The sequence below is a fragment of the Citrus clementina genome, unplaced genomic scaffold, assembly GCF_000493195.1.
Source record: "Citrus clementina cultivar Clemenules unplaced genomic scaffold, Citrus_clementina_v1.0 scaffold_3, whole genome shotgun sequence".
Taxonomy (NCBI): Eukaryota; Viridiplantae; Streptophyta; class Magnoliopsida; order Sapindales; family Rutaceae; genus Citrus; species Citrus x clementina.
Window position 1 is genome coordinate 15,472,945 of NW_006262339.1, and position 11,408 is coordinate 15,484,352.

The 11,408-nt window shown below is 38.0% G+C and overlaps 1 non-coding gene across 1 annotated transcript; it reads left to right on the forward strand.

Annotated features, from left to right (window-relative positions):
- The first annotated feature begins 926 nt into the window (after nt 1–926).
- On the forward strand, nt 927–1,030 carry LOC112100467. The gene has a single exon (XR_002906838.1). It is a non-coding gene; the product is annotated as a small nucleolar RNA R71 (small nucleolar RNA).
- Nucleotides 1,031–11,408: the final 10,378 nt, after the last annotated feature.

Sequence of the window (11,408 nt, forward strand, 5' to 3'; positions counted from 1 at the left end):
CATTCACAGGTACATTTTGATTTTCTTTTATCACCGGCATCTCCACTTTATTGTCGACTTCTTTTCCTTTTCGCAAGGTCATGACGGCTTTGACTTCTCCATGCTGCTGTGGTGAACTGGTACTTGCTTCATGCACTCCTTTAGGGTTAGGCACTGGTTGACTTGGAAATTTACCTTTCTCAACGGTCATTGCCAAGGTCTGAACTGAAAAAGCAAGTTGTCCCACCATCTTCTCAAGGCTTGAAACTGATTGGGCTTGTGAATTGAAGCCTGCTCTCAACTCATTTCGTAGTCCATCAATGGTGCGGTTCTGTTGCTCAATCGTAGAGTGAGTAAGATTCTTGAAATTTTGGAATGCATCCTCCCATGGTCTGGGTTGAGAGTGGTTCTGGTTCTGATTGTATGATCTGAATGGTGGCTGAGAGGCTTGAGGATTTTGAGGAATTTGTTGCATTGGTGGAGCTGGAGTTGCTGGTCCATTCTATTGGAGTCCTTGAGACCATGAAAAATTGGGGTGGTCTCTCCATCCAGGGTTATATGTGTTGGAGTATGGGTTGTAATTAGATGGTTTTCTCATTACACCTATGGCATTGGCTTGATCTGAGTATGAGTCATGGTCATGTGGCTCTGTTGATTTAGCAGTCGATAACGATGCTATTTGTCGAGAGAGACCTTCAATTATCGCTTTGACTTCTTTAATTTCTGAAGTTGACTCGCCAATGTGAACCTCATTTACTCCCTTAATTCTTCTAGTATTCCTGAGTGATCGACTCCGTTGTTGGGAATTATCCGCTTGTCGCTGGAAGAATTCCCAAATCTTTGATGCACTTTTTGACATTAGCTCTCCTCCACTTGTTGCCATTAGCCATTCTTGCACATTCGGTAATAATCCCTCCAAAAAGTATTGGCATTGGTGCCATTTCTCGTACCCATGATGTGGACACTTCAAGAGTAGCCCATTGAATCGCTCCCATGTTTCGAAAAACTGCTCGTCTTCTCTCTGTGTAAACTCTGAAATTTCCCTGCGAATAGCATTGGTTTTATGCACTGGGAAATATTTATTCAAAAATTTCGTTACCATTTGTTCCCATGATGAAATGCTATTAGCAAGTAAACTATTTAACCATGAACGAGCTCTATCCTTTAAAGAAAATGGGAATAGTCTAAGTTTAACATCATCGTCTGAAAAATTTTCATATTTAAAAGTTTGACAAATGGCATGAAAATCATTTAGATGATTATATGGATCCTCATTTTCTAGGTCATAGAATGTTGGGAGACAATTTATCACACTAGGTTTTAGTTCAAAACTCCTAGCAGCTACATTTGGGTATCTTATGCATGATGTGCTCAAATTAGCTAAGGGACTAAAATAGTCCTTAAATGGCCTCTCATGTGGTGCTTGTAAATCCATTCCAAATTTATTTTTAATGTGCCTGTGTGTGCAAAGTGTTTTTTTCTAATTCAAGGTCTATAGGTTTAAGATTAGGTAATAATGACCTACGACCATGCATGCAAAACAAATAAAATAAAAATAAAGATGGGAACAAAACAAATAAAAATAAAAAAGAGGGAGAAATTACGATACTAACCTTATTGCACTATTACAACCTTTCTATAAAAATACACAAAAATAAATACGTGAAATAAATTAACTAAAAATAAATTAATAAGATAAACAAAAAAAAAATTCAAAGAAAAATAAATTGAAATTAAATTACAGAATTTTAAAGAAGAGAAAAAGAAAAGAAATACTAACCTTTAAATGTAGATTCACTTTTTTTTTCTTTTTCTTTTTTTTAATAAAAAAATACAAGAAAACAAATAAAAGAAATTATTCAAAAAAATTAATTCTATGAATTAAAATTACTTACCTCCCCGACAACGGCGCCAAAAACTTGTTGTGCAAATTTTAATGTACTCGCAAGCGCACGAATCTACTATAGTATAGACTAATGGTGACGAGTGTCAATCCCATGAGGAGGTAGATTTTAATTATGTGTAGAATTAATTTTGTAAATGGGTGGTTGGATTTGTGGTGGAAATGATTTGGAATATGCTAAAACTTAAATTAAAATGGCGAGAATAAATTCTAAAATTGGAATTGAAATGACAAGAATAAATTGAAGAGAATTCTATTGAGATGACGTACTTGGGTATCTGGATCCGTATCAACATGCATCATGGGCTAAATAATCCATATTAATGCCAATTAAATCATGAGGGGGGAATCCACACCTCATGAACCACGCTCTAATCAATATGGTGCTAAGGGCTTATCGTGCCAAATAATAATAACCTTATACTAGAGAGCTGGTGTAACCAAGGTGGTACTAGACAAGATTAGTATTATTTGTAGACGAGAAGTCAAAACATCCACAAAAACTAGAGGGGAAGAGAAAATAAATTTACCAAATTAAGCCCATGACACATGTTGAGACTTCACCTTCAACCCAAGCTTGAAAGAAAATTAGCCACTCATAATTGAACTAGGGGCAAAATGAGAATTTATTAAAATACGAAGAAAATACAAGATGGAGAGGGAATTACAGAAAATGGATCCCAAAAATGGATTCAGAGCTATCAAATTAGGGGGGAGAGGCCCCCTTTTTATAGATACATGGAGTAAATCATGGCCATCGGATTAAAAACAGTTTGGACGCTTAGGATTGCGTCACGTCATCAGTCAACAATACGCGGTTTGACCATGTGGATGAACAGTAACATGGTTTGACCCGGATGAACAGTAACGCGGTTTGGTTGAAAATAATCCTGTGTGATGCATGTACCGTACGCAAGATTTTTCGTCCACTGATATGCTGCCACGTCACCATCAACAGTACATAAGAATTTTAGCCCAACAGGATCGTGACACCTCATCAGTCAATGCCACATCATTGTCCGTCTATGTGAACAGTGTCGTGAACAGTAACGTATACAGTACCGTACATGTGAACAGTGCCATTTTTCCTTTTATGCTCCTCCTAAGGTTTTCGACCGTCCTGAGTTCAAAAGTGATGTCCGTTTTGCCATCTGATCTCTCGTTTATTGTGAAATGACTATGATGCTCCTAAAATACATAAAATACTTAATTAAAATAAAACAAACGGAATTAAATCAAAAGAAGGTTAAATTCATAAAAGTAAAGGTGTTAGCAAGACTTGAAATGTAAAATGACGGTTTTCTCCTTTATAAATATGCATTTTCTAACACTCAACAACTGAATTTTTGGGAGAGGAAATTTTTCATCTCTGAGAAAAGCATTTAGAGGCTGATAATCAATTACCAATCTCTTTTTTCCTCGAACTAACTCAGACCTTTTTTCAACATAGAAGGCTTGACATGCCCAATATGAAATTGTTGGCTCAATGAGACCTTGCCGAAGCAATTGATCACATTCCTATTTGGCTAAGAGAAGGTCAGAAGGTGGCATTCCTGGGTGAGTTGCTTTTGTTGGATTGATATCTTCATTTAACTACTTGTCATTTTTCCAAAGAGGGAAAAGATGACTAAACTGAGAGTGATTTTTAGGACAGAACTGAAGAAGTTTTTGAGTGATTGGAGCATAAAAGGGGGTTGTATTGGAGAGAGTATGCAGACAAAGAATATCTGTATAAGGCAAAAACATTTGTTTGAACTTGATGCTAGTTGGTGTAATGTGGAGGTTTCTTACCAGATGTAGGATATCAAATCCTATGAGAAGATCTTTGTCTGGTAAATCTGAACCAAAGATTTTTTGCCATATGATACAATTTGGAAAAAACTGAATCCCAATGGGTTTTTTTTGGTAATCAGGGATGTTTTGAAGATTTCACTATTGGCTGCTTTGAAGAATTCAGTGTGATTTTCCTAACAAAAAGGAGGAAGGACTGTGGGATTGAGCATACTGCGTTGTGCACCAGTATTAAGAAAACCAATAACAGGGATGGGTTTATAAAACTTGGAAGGAAGGACTGAAATTTTTACTGAAGGAGCAGTAGGCTTAGAATTGACCTAGTTAACTTCTTGAACAGTAGAAATAACAGAAATTTCATCTATCTCAGAATCATCTATTGACTCTGTGAGGATGAAGGTTGTATGATCATCATATTCTGTCTGTTCAGGGAAATTGGACACAACATCTTCTTGATCAACAAGGATTGAAGATTTTTGTAGATGTTGAATGAGACAAACAGCTTTGGCAGACTTGTTTGGACAATTTCTGGCAAAATGTCCTCTTTTCTTGCAAATGAAACAACGGTTATGTTTCTGTTTTCTGAAGTATCTGTAAGGCTTTTTGTCTTTTCGGGAAGATCTGTGAGGATGCTTTTGGAAATGACCTTTCTTTTTGGTTGGACAAGTGCATTTTTTGTCATCTTTGCACTGGATTTTGAGGTATGGTTTTTTGCAAGCTGAGGCAAAAGGTTGTTTGTTTTCAATGAGGTCTTTGAAGAAGTCTTTTTGTTCACACAATCTGTCAAGACACAACATAGTCAACTGGAAGATTTTTCCAAGAGAAATGTTGGCTATGTCTAGGTTGAAGGCTGTCAGCCGTCGTTGGAGCTCTGGTTGAAGTTCTGATGGAAGAGAAGCAATGAAAACATGCTTCAAAGTTGGATCGTTGAATCCATTTAACTTGTAGTATAGCATACTCATTCTTTTGTAATAAATCTCCAAATGGTTGCGCTTGAGAGAACAACATTTCATCTGGTGAAATTCTTTTCTTGATGCTTCATTTACTATAGCTGGTTCTCCACTGGTATCAGAGCCACACTTCCTTTTGCGGTGGTATCATTAGTAATTTGAATAATCTTATTTGATCTCCTAGAAGAAGATTCATCAACCATGGAAACAAACACATCTTCAACTTCTACATCATCCTCATCTCATATTTCTCTTTCTTCTACGTTATCTCTTCCCAAATCCTGTTCTAAACACATAGCCTCCAAAATTGAGAATCTTGTTGAATATTCTTATATTCCAGAATCTGCTCAAATCAATGAGTCCCAGTTTTCCATCATGAGTCCTTACAATCTCTATAAACAAAAAACTTGTTTCACTAGATGTATTCGAACCCTCATCTCCACTAAAAGACTACTCCCAAAAGAATATATCCAGTCTTCTACACTGGATCAGTGTGCTCTACAAGCCTCACAGAGTGAACAATATGATACGAATCCCACAATGAAACTTTCAATCCTACAATTAATTTGTAGTTTCAACTTCCCAAGAAAGTTCTAAACAGATTTATGGCAAACAAAAACCTTGACCCAATGCTTAAGAAAACATGAACCAAAGGTATAGAGAAGGGTATTGACGCCACACTCAAGAAAAAGATGAGAAGGTGAGTGATAAGTCTAAATTTGGAACACCACAAGAATGTAAATTCTTGATAAGTTCACTAGTTCTCAAAAGAACCAAAGAAAGAATAATCTTTCAAATTCAAAATAACATTTTTCTCCTTACATACCAAGGTTGCTGAATTTAAATAGGCTAAAAGGAACCCAAGATCCTAAAAATACAAATGAAAACATTGGAATAACCCTCCAAGTAAGTTTGTCAAAAGATGTTTCAAAAGTCTTCACCAACCCACCATGATCAATGCTATCTTTGACAAACTTAATGCTAGCCTACTATAATTAATGCTATCATTGACAAACTTGAAACAAAACAAACAAATAAGTTGAAAAACAAAGGATTCGTTGAAAATCCCAAGTCTGAACAAGCTGTAAAGAATTGGTCATAACTCCTTCTAGAGAACTCCAAATCTAGCTTTGTAAAATTTATTGGAAAGCTAACTTAATTATCTTTCCAACGGTATATAGCTTGCATTTTAATTCTGGCTCAATCAATACAGTTTTTATTCCGAATTTGACCTTTCTGCATTTGATACAACTTGTGTATTTGGCTGCCCAATGACTTGAATAATGCCCACAATGCCTTGTCTTCTCTTCAAGCCCAATTCATGATGTCTTGCATCTTGAATTGCATTTTCAATCCATATTTTCTCAATTAATCCATTTAAAGCAGCTTGCATCTTTTTGGCTCTTGCTCTTGTAATTGGGCCTCCATGAATGTGCAAAGGATCACTTGAAGTTTTAATGGTCCCTTGATGGTTCTCATCACAATATGTCACTATGGAAATACCTTCAGATCTCGTCGCCAACTGGAAACAAGAAGGATACACACACCTCTATCTTGGTGGTGTATGATTAATTCTCACTCTTCATGGTCGAAAAGGCTTACCTGTTATAGCTAGAATTGCTCTCCTAGACACCAGGTTCAAGGAGTACCAACACGCTCTTGTAGGAACCATTCTGACAACCCTTCATGCTGGCAATGTCTTATTAACCTTTTACCCCAATTTCAATCTCTCTCTTGAGGATCCCAATCTTCCAACAACCCTTAAAGTCCAGATCCAGCTCCAAGGAGCAGAACAAACACCCACATCTAAGATTGCAACCCTCCATCATCAAATAATGTATCGATTACAAAATCATGCACTAGATCTTCCTACACCATACACAACTTCTGATGCCTTGATGATATTGGCGGACACAGACACAATTCCAACCATCATTCAAATCCCCAAACAAATCCAGAAACAAGATTTGCTCCAACTCATGCCTCTTGAATGGCTAACCAACTATGAGCACTTTCACCAAAATTCTAAACTAGTACAAACCACAGAAGCCATATTTGACAGACGACCAAATGGCCAAGTCAAACTGTCTTTTCAAACTCCTGACTCCAAGCCCATTTCAGACAGTCCCCAGCTTTCTTATACTGCTATGATCACAGCAGCTCAAACTGGTCAAGAAAAGAAACTTCCTATTCATGGTTTCTCATCAGAAGGGTATCCAGTATATCCTGATAAAATCAATGGTCATTTTCTATGGGATGTTCCTGAAGCCCATATGTGCAATCCGGATTGTCCTTGCTTGGATGATACGGATATTGATGAAGAATTGGAAGTTATGAGGAGAAAGACAAAGAAGAAGAAAAAAGCTTCTTATCCAGCATCATCCTGTAAATCCTTTGCTCCACAACCTCCACCAAATCCCAAACCTCCTGTCCAACCAATTAGATCATGTCTTATGTTTTCAAGTCATTCCTATGAGGAATCATTTCCTCCACTTGAAAAATAGATAGACACACAAACCCGGGTCACATCAAAACCTTTTGTTCAATCTCCAATTACAGCCACTGGGCAACCTGAAGAACCCAAACAACATGAAGCTGTTTTGAATTGGCAAACCAAAAATGCCAATGCTCAAAATCATACTCTTCACCAACTCGATAAGAAAATTGACCATGTTGCCACTCAAGTCTCCCAGACTGAAACTAAAGTTGATTCAATCAACAGTCGTTTAGAACAGATGTATATACATCTTCAAGATCAGATTTTTGAACTAGATGCCGATCTCAGACGAATGATCAACAATCATATATGGGGTCCAGAGTTTAATAAAAAAGAAGCTAAAATCAGAAAACTCAAAGCTGAATTGTCCAGGATTGATGCTGAAAAAACTCGACCTTCCCTTTTTACTCAACCACAACCTACACCAGTATCTCCTCCAATCTTTGACACCTATGCATCTTTCTACACAACATCCCGACCTCAACAACATGTTTATAATCAGTTCTTTGGTTTCTCCCACCTTCAACCAACTCCTCAACCATCTTCACCCAAAAAATCACGATCTAAAGTCAAAATCTCTGAACCACGTCCAAAGGCCACTTCCTCCTCCTCGACCTCTACAATCCCTCTAGAAGAATCACAACAAGACATTCCCAAGCCTCTTAAAAAAGATAAAAGCCCAATGGACCAATTCCATTATCATACTGTCCAGACCGAATCCTCAGATTCCTCTGACTCTTCTGAGCCTGAAACAAATAACTCATCTTCGTCTTCATCCTATGACACATCACAAGCCTCCATTGACTCTGAGTCTGAATATGCTGACATTACAAGCATATTAATGGCCACTGAAACTACAGATCCAAGTGCTTCTACTTCAACACCTATTGTTGATGACAATCCTTCTGATCAAGCATCTCAAACAAACCCAGTACCACCACCAGTTCATGACCACTCAACAAAACCATCTTCAATATCTTGGTTTACATTTGATGACATTCCCCGTCACAAATGGGCTGCTAGACTTCAAGAATTTGCTGCTTGGATTGATCTTCAAGGTACCAAGCCTAATGCTCAACCTCAAGCCGTTCTTCGTGAATTCATGGCCCGCTCCATAGGTTCTTTACGAGGCTAGTTAGAAAGCTTAGGAGAATACAGACAGCTCCAATTCATGGAATCTCCGATTGGTACAACCCTCAATATTATTCATGAGCAATTCATCGGTGAAAAAACTGTTTCCACTGAAGCAGACAGAAAAGAATACCATCAGATGAAATGCTGTTCTCTTAAAAGACATCTTCTGGATGCTCATTACAAAAGAATGAGTATTCTATTCTACAAGCTAAATGGGTTCAATGAGCCATCTCTTAAACATGTCTTCATTGCCTCTCTTCCTCCGGAGTTACAACCTGATCTTCAAAGAAAACTCACAGTCACTAATCTGAGCATAGCTGATATCTCTCTGGGAAAGATTTTCCAAATGGCCATGCTATCTCTTGATAAGATCTGTGAACAGAAAGAATTCTTCAAAGATCTCATGGGAGACAAAAAACCCTTCTCTGAAGCTTGTAAAAAACCTCATCTCAAGATGGAGTGTAAAGATGAAAAGAAGTGTGTTTGTTCGACTAAAAAGAAAAAAACATTTTCAGAAACACTTCCACAGAAAATCATCCTCCAAACAACCTTTTCGGTATTTTCGAAAGAAAGATGTTTCTCAGTACTGAAAGAGAAAATCCAACCGTTGTTTCATCTGCAAGAAACACGGTCACTTTACCCGAAATTGTCCTCACAAATCGACCAAAGCTGTTCGTCTTATCCAACATCTTCAACATTCTTCCCTGTTATCTGAAAATGAGGATGTCGAATCAAATTTTTCCGAACAGTCAACCCAAGATGATCAAACTGCCTTTCTTATCGCAAAATCTTTAGATTCTGAAGATATTTCAATCATCTTTACAGTCCAGACTGTTAATCATGTTTCCACTATTCCCAGACCTTCTCTCAAGATGTCCATCCTTCCTTCCAAATTCCATAAACCTATTCCTGTCATCGGGTTTCTTGACACTGGTGCGGATACCAGTATGATTGATCCTTCTGTTCTCCCCTCCGACTGTTGGGAACATCATTCCAAGCTCTTCCGAGCAGTTAATGGTGAAATCTTTAAAACCACTTTGATTACCAAAAAACCCATTGGTATTCAATTCTTTCCGAATTGTATAATTTGAAAAAAGATTATAGCCTCCAAACTTCTAGATAAGGATTTACTTATAGGTTTTGACATTCTTCATTTAGTTAAAAACCTATTCCTCACTAATTCTGGAGTTCGCTATAAACAGATGTTCTTGCCTTATACAAATACACTACGTCTGTATACACTTTCTGAAACACAATCTCCATACAGTCAAATCTCACAAAAGCTCTTAGAGTTCTGTCCAGAAAACCATTCACAGTTCCATCATCCTGCACCTCTTTGGAAAAATGAACAATTTTTCATTCACCTTCCTTTTAAACTCAACGAAGACATAAACCCCACAAAAGCCTCACACCCGGGTATGTCTCCTTCAGATCTCTTGCTTGCTAAGCAAGAATGTTCTCAGTTACTTCAACAAGGTCTTATTAAGTCTACTGATTCAGATTGGGCTTGTCAAGCCTTTTATGTTGAAAAACAATCTGAATTAGTTCATGGAAAAAAGAGATTAGTCATTGATTACCAGCCACTCAATTCTTTTCTTAAAGATGATAAGTTTCCCCTTCCAAAAATCCAGACCCTATTTGTCCATCTTCAAGGGGCTCGTATCTTCTCTAAGTTTGATTTAAAAGCTGGTTTTTGGCAACTTGGTATTTTACCAGTTGACCATCACAAAAATGCCTTCTGCATCCCTGATGCCCATTACCAATGGACGGTTATGCCTTTTGGTCTCAAAGTCACTCCCTCTTTATTTCAAAAAGCCATGACAAAAATCTTTTGTCGTATTCTCCACCATGCATTGGTCTACATTGACGATATCTTGTTATTTTCTTCTGACCATGAGAGCCACCAGAAGCTCCTTTTGGATTTCTTTCACATTGTGCAGGCACATGGCATCATGCTTTCCGAAAAGAAAAGCAGCACAGGAAAGGAATCAATTGACTTTCTTGGCATGGTGATTAAAGCCGGCCAGTATCAGCCTGGTCCCCATATTGCAATCAAATTACTAAAGTTTCCGGACACACATCTCAACAGAAAGCAGATACAATAATTCCTCGGAATTGTTAATTATGTCCGTGATTTTATCCCAAAAGTTGCAATCCACACCAGCCAGCTGTCACATATGCTAAAAAAACAGTGCCCTCCATGGGGCCCTGCTCAGACAGAAGCTGTCAAGCAGCTAAAGGTGATAGCACAATCACCTCCTCTATTATGAATTCCCACAAGTGGACAACGCATCCTCCAGACTGATGCCAGCAATGATTATTGGAGTGCCATTCTTCTCGAAGCCATTAATGGCCTACGTCATTTCTGTGCACATGCAAGCGGACAGTTCAAAGACTCGATCTACAAAGAGATTTTAGCAGTCAAGTATGGAATTAAAAAATTTGAATTCCATCTCATCAGCCACAAATTCCTTATCAACATGGATAATTCTTCTTTTCCCCGAATCTTTGACTTCAAGAACAAATTGCCACTCGATAAGCAATTACTCAGCCTCAAAACCTGGTTTGCTAAATATGATTTCACTGTTCAACACATAAAAGGCAACCAAAACCTCATTCCAGACTTCCTCACCCGTCCAGCACTCATCTCCTCGATTCAAACCATTCCAGTTATAGCCATGAATCGCCAACTTCCTTTCAAAGCTCTCAACCAAAGAAATTTCCCCATGAACATCTCTTTCCAATTGGCTTACCAATTGCAAGATTTTGTAAAGAAGTTTCTTTACCGGTTTTTCTTTAATGTTCAGACTAAAAAACCTAACCGATTTCCTAATCTTTGCATGGAGCACCTATTTCTCATAGGCCTCACTCTATCCTCTCTATCCATCTCCGAAGATGAGCTTTGGTATATGTGGTGTCTCACCCCCTTGTATGCTACAAAGCTAGTTTTTCCCATCAAACCAGTCCTGACTCACCTTTAACCACTCCAGAGTTCTCCCCAAACCTTTCTATGGACTCTTTTTAGAATGGTATTCACCCCTCACTTGGTGGCGCCAGCAAGTCCACCATTTTGTAATACGTTTCTCGGAATTGGACTAATGCAAAACAGAAGCTAACATGGTGGACTATAGCCATTCATCGTCCACAGGCCTTA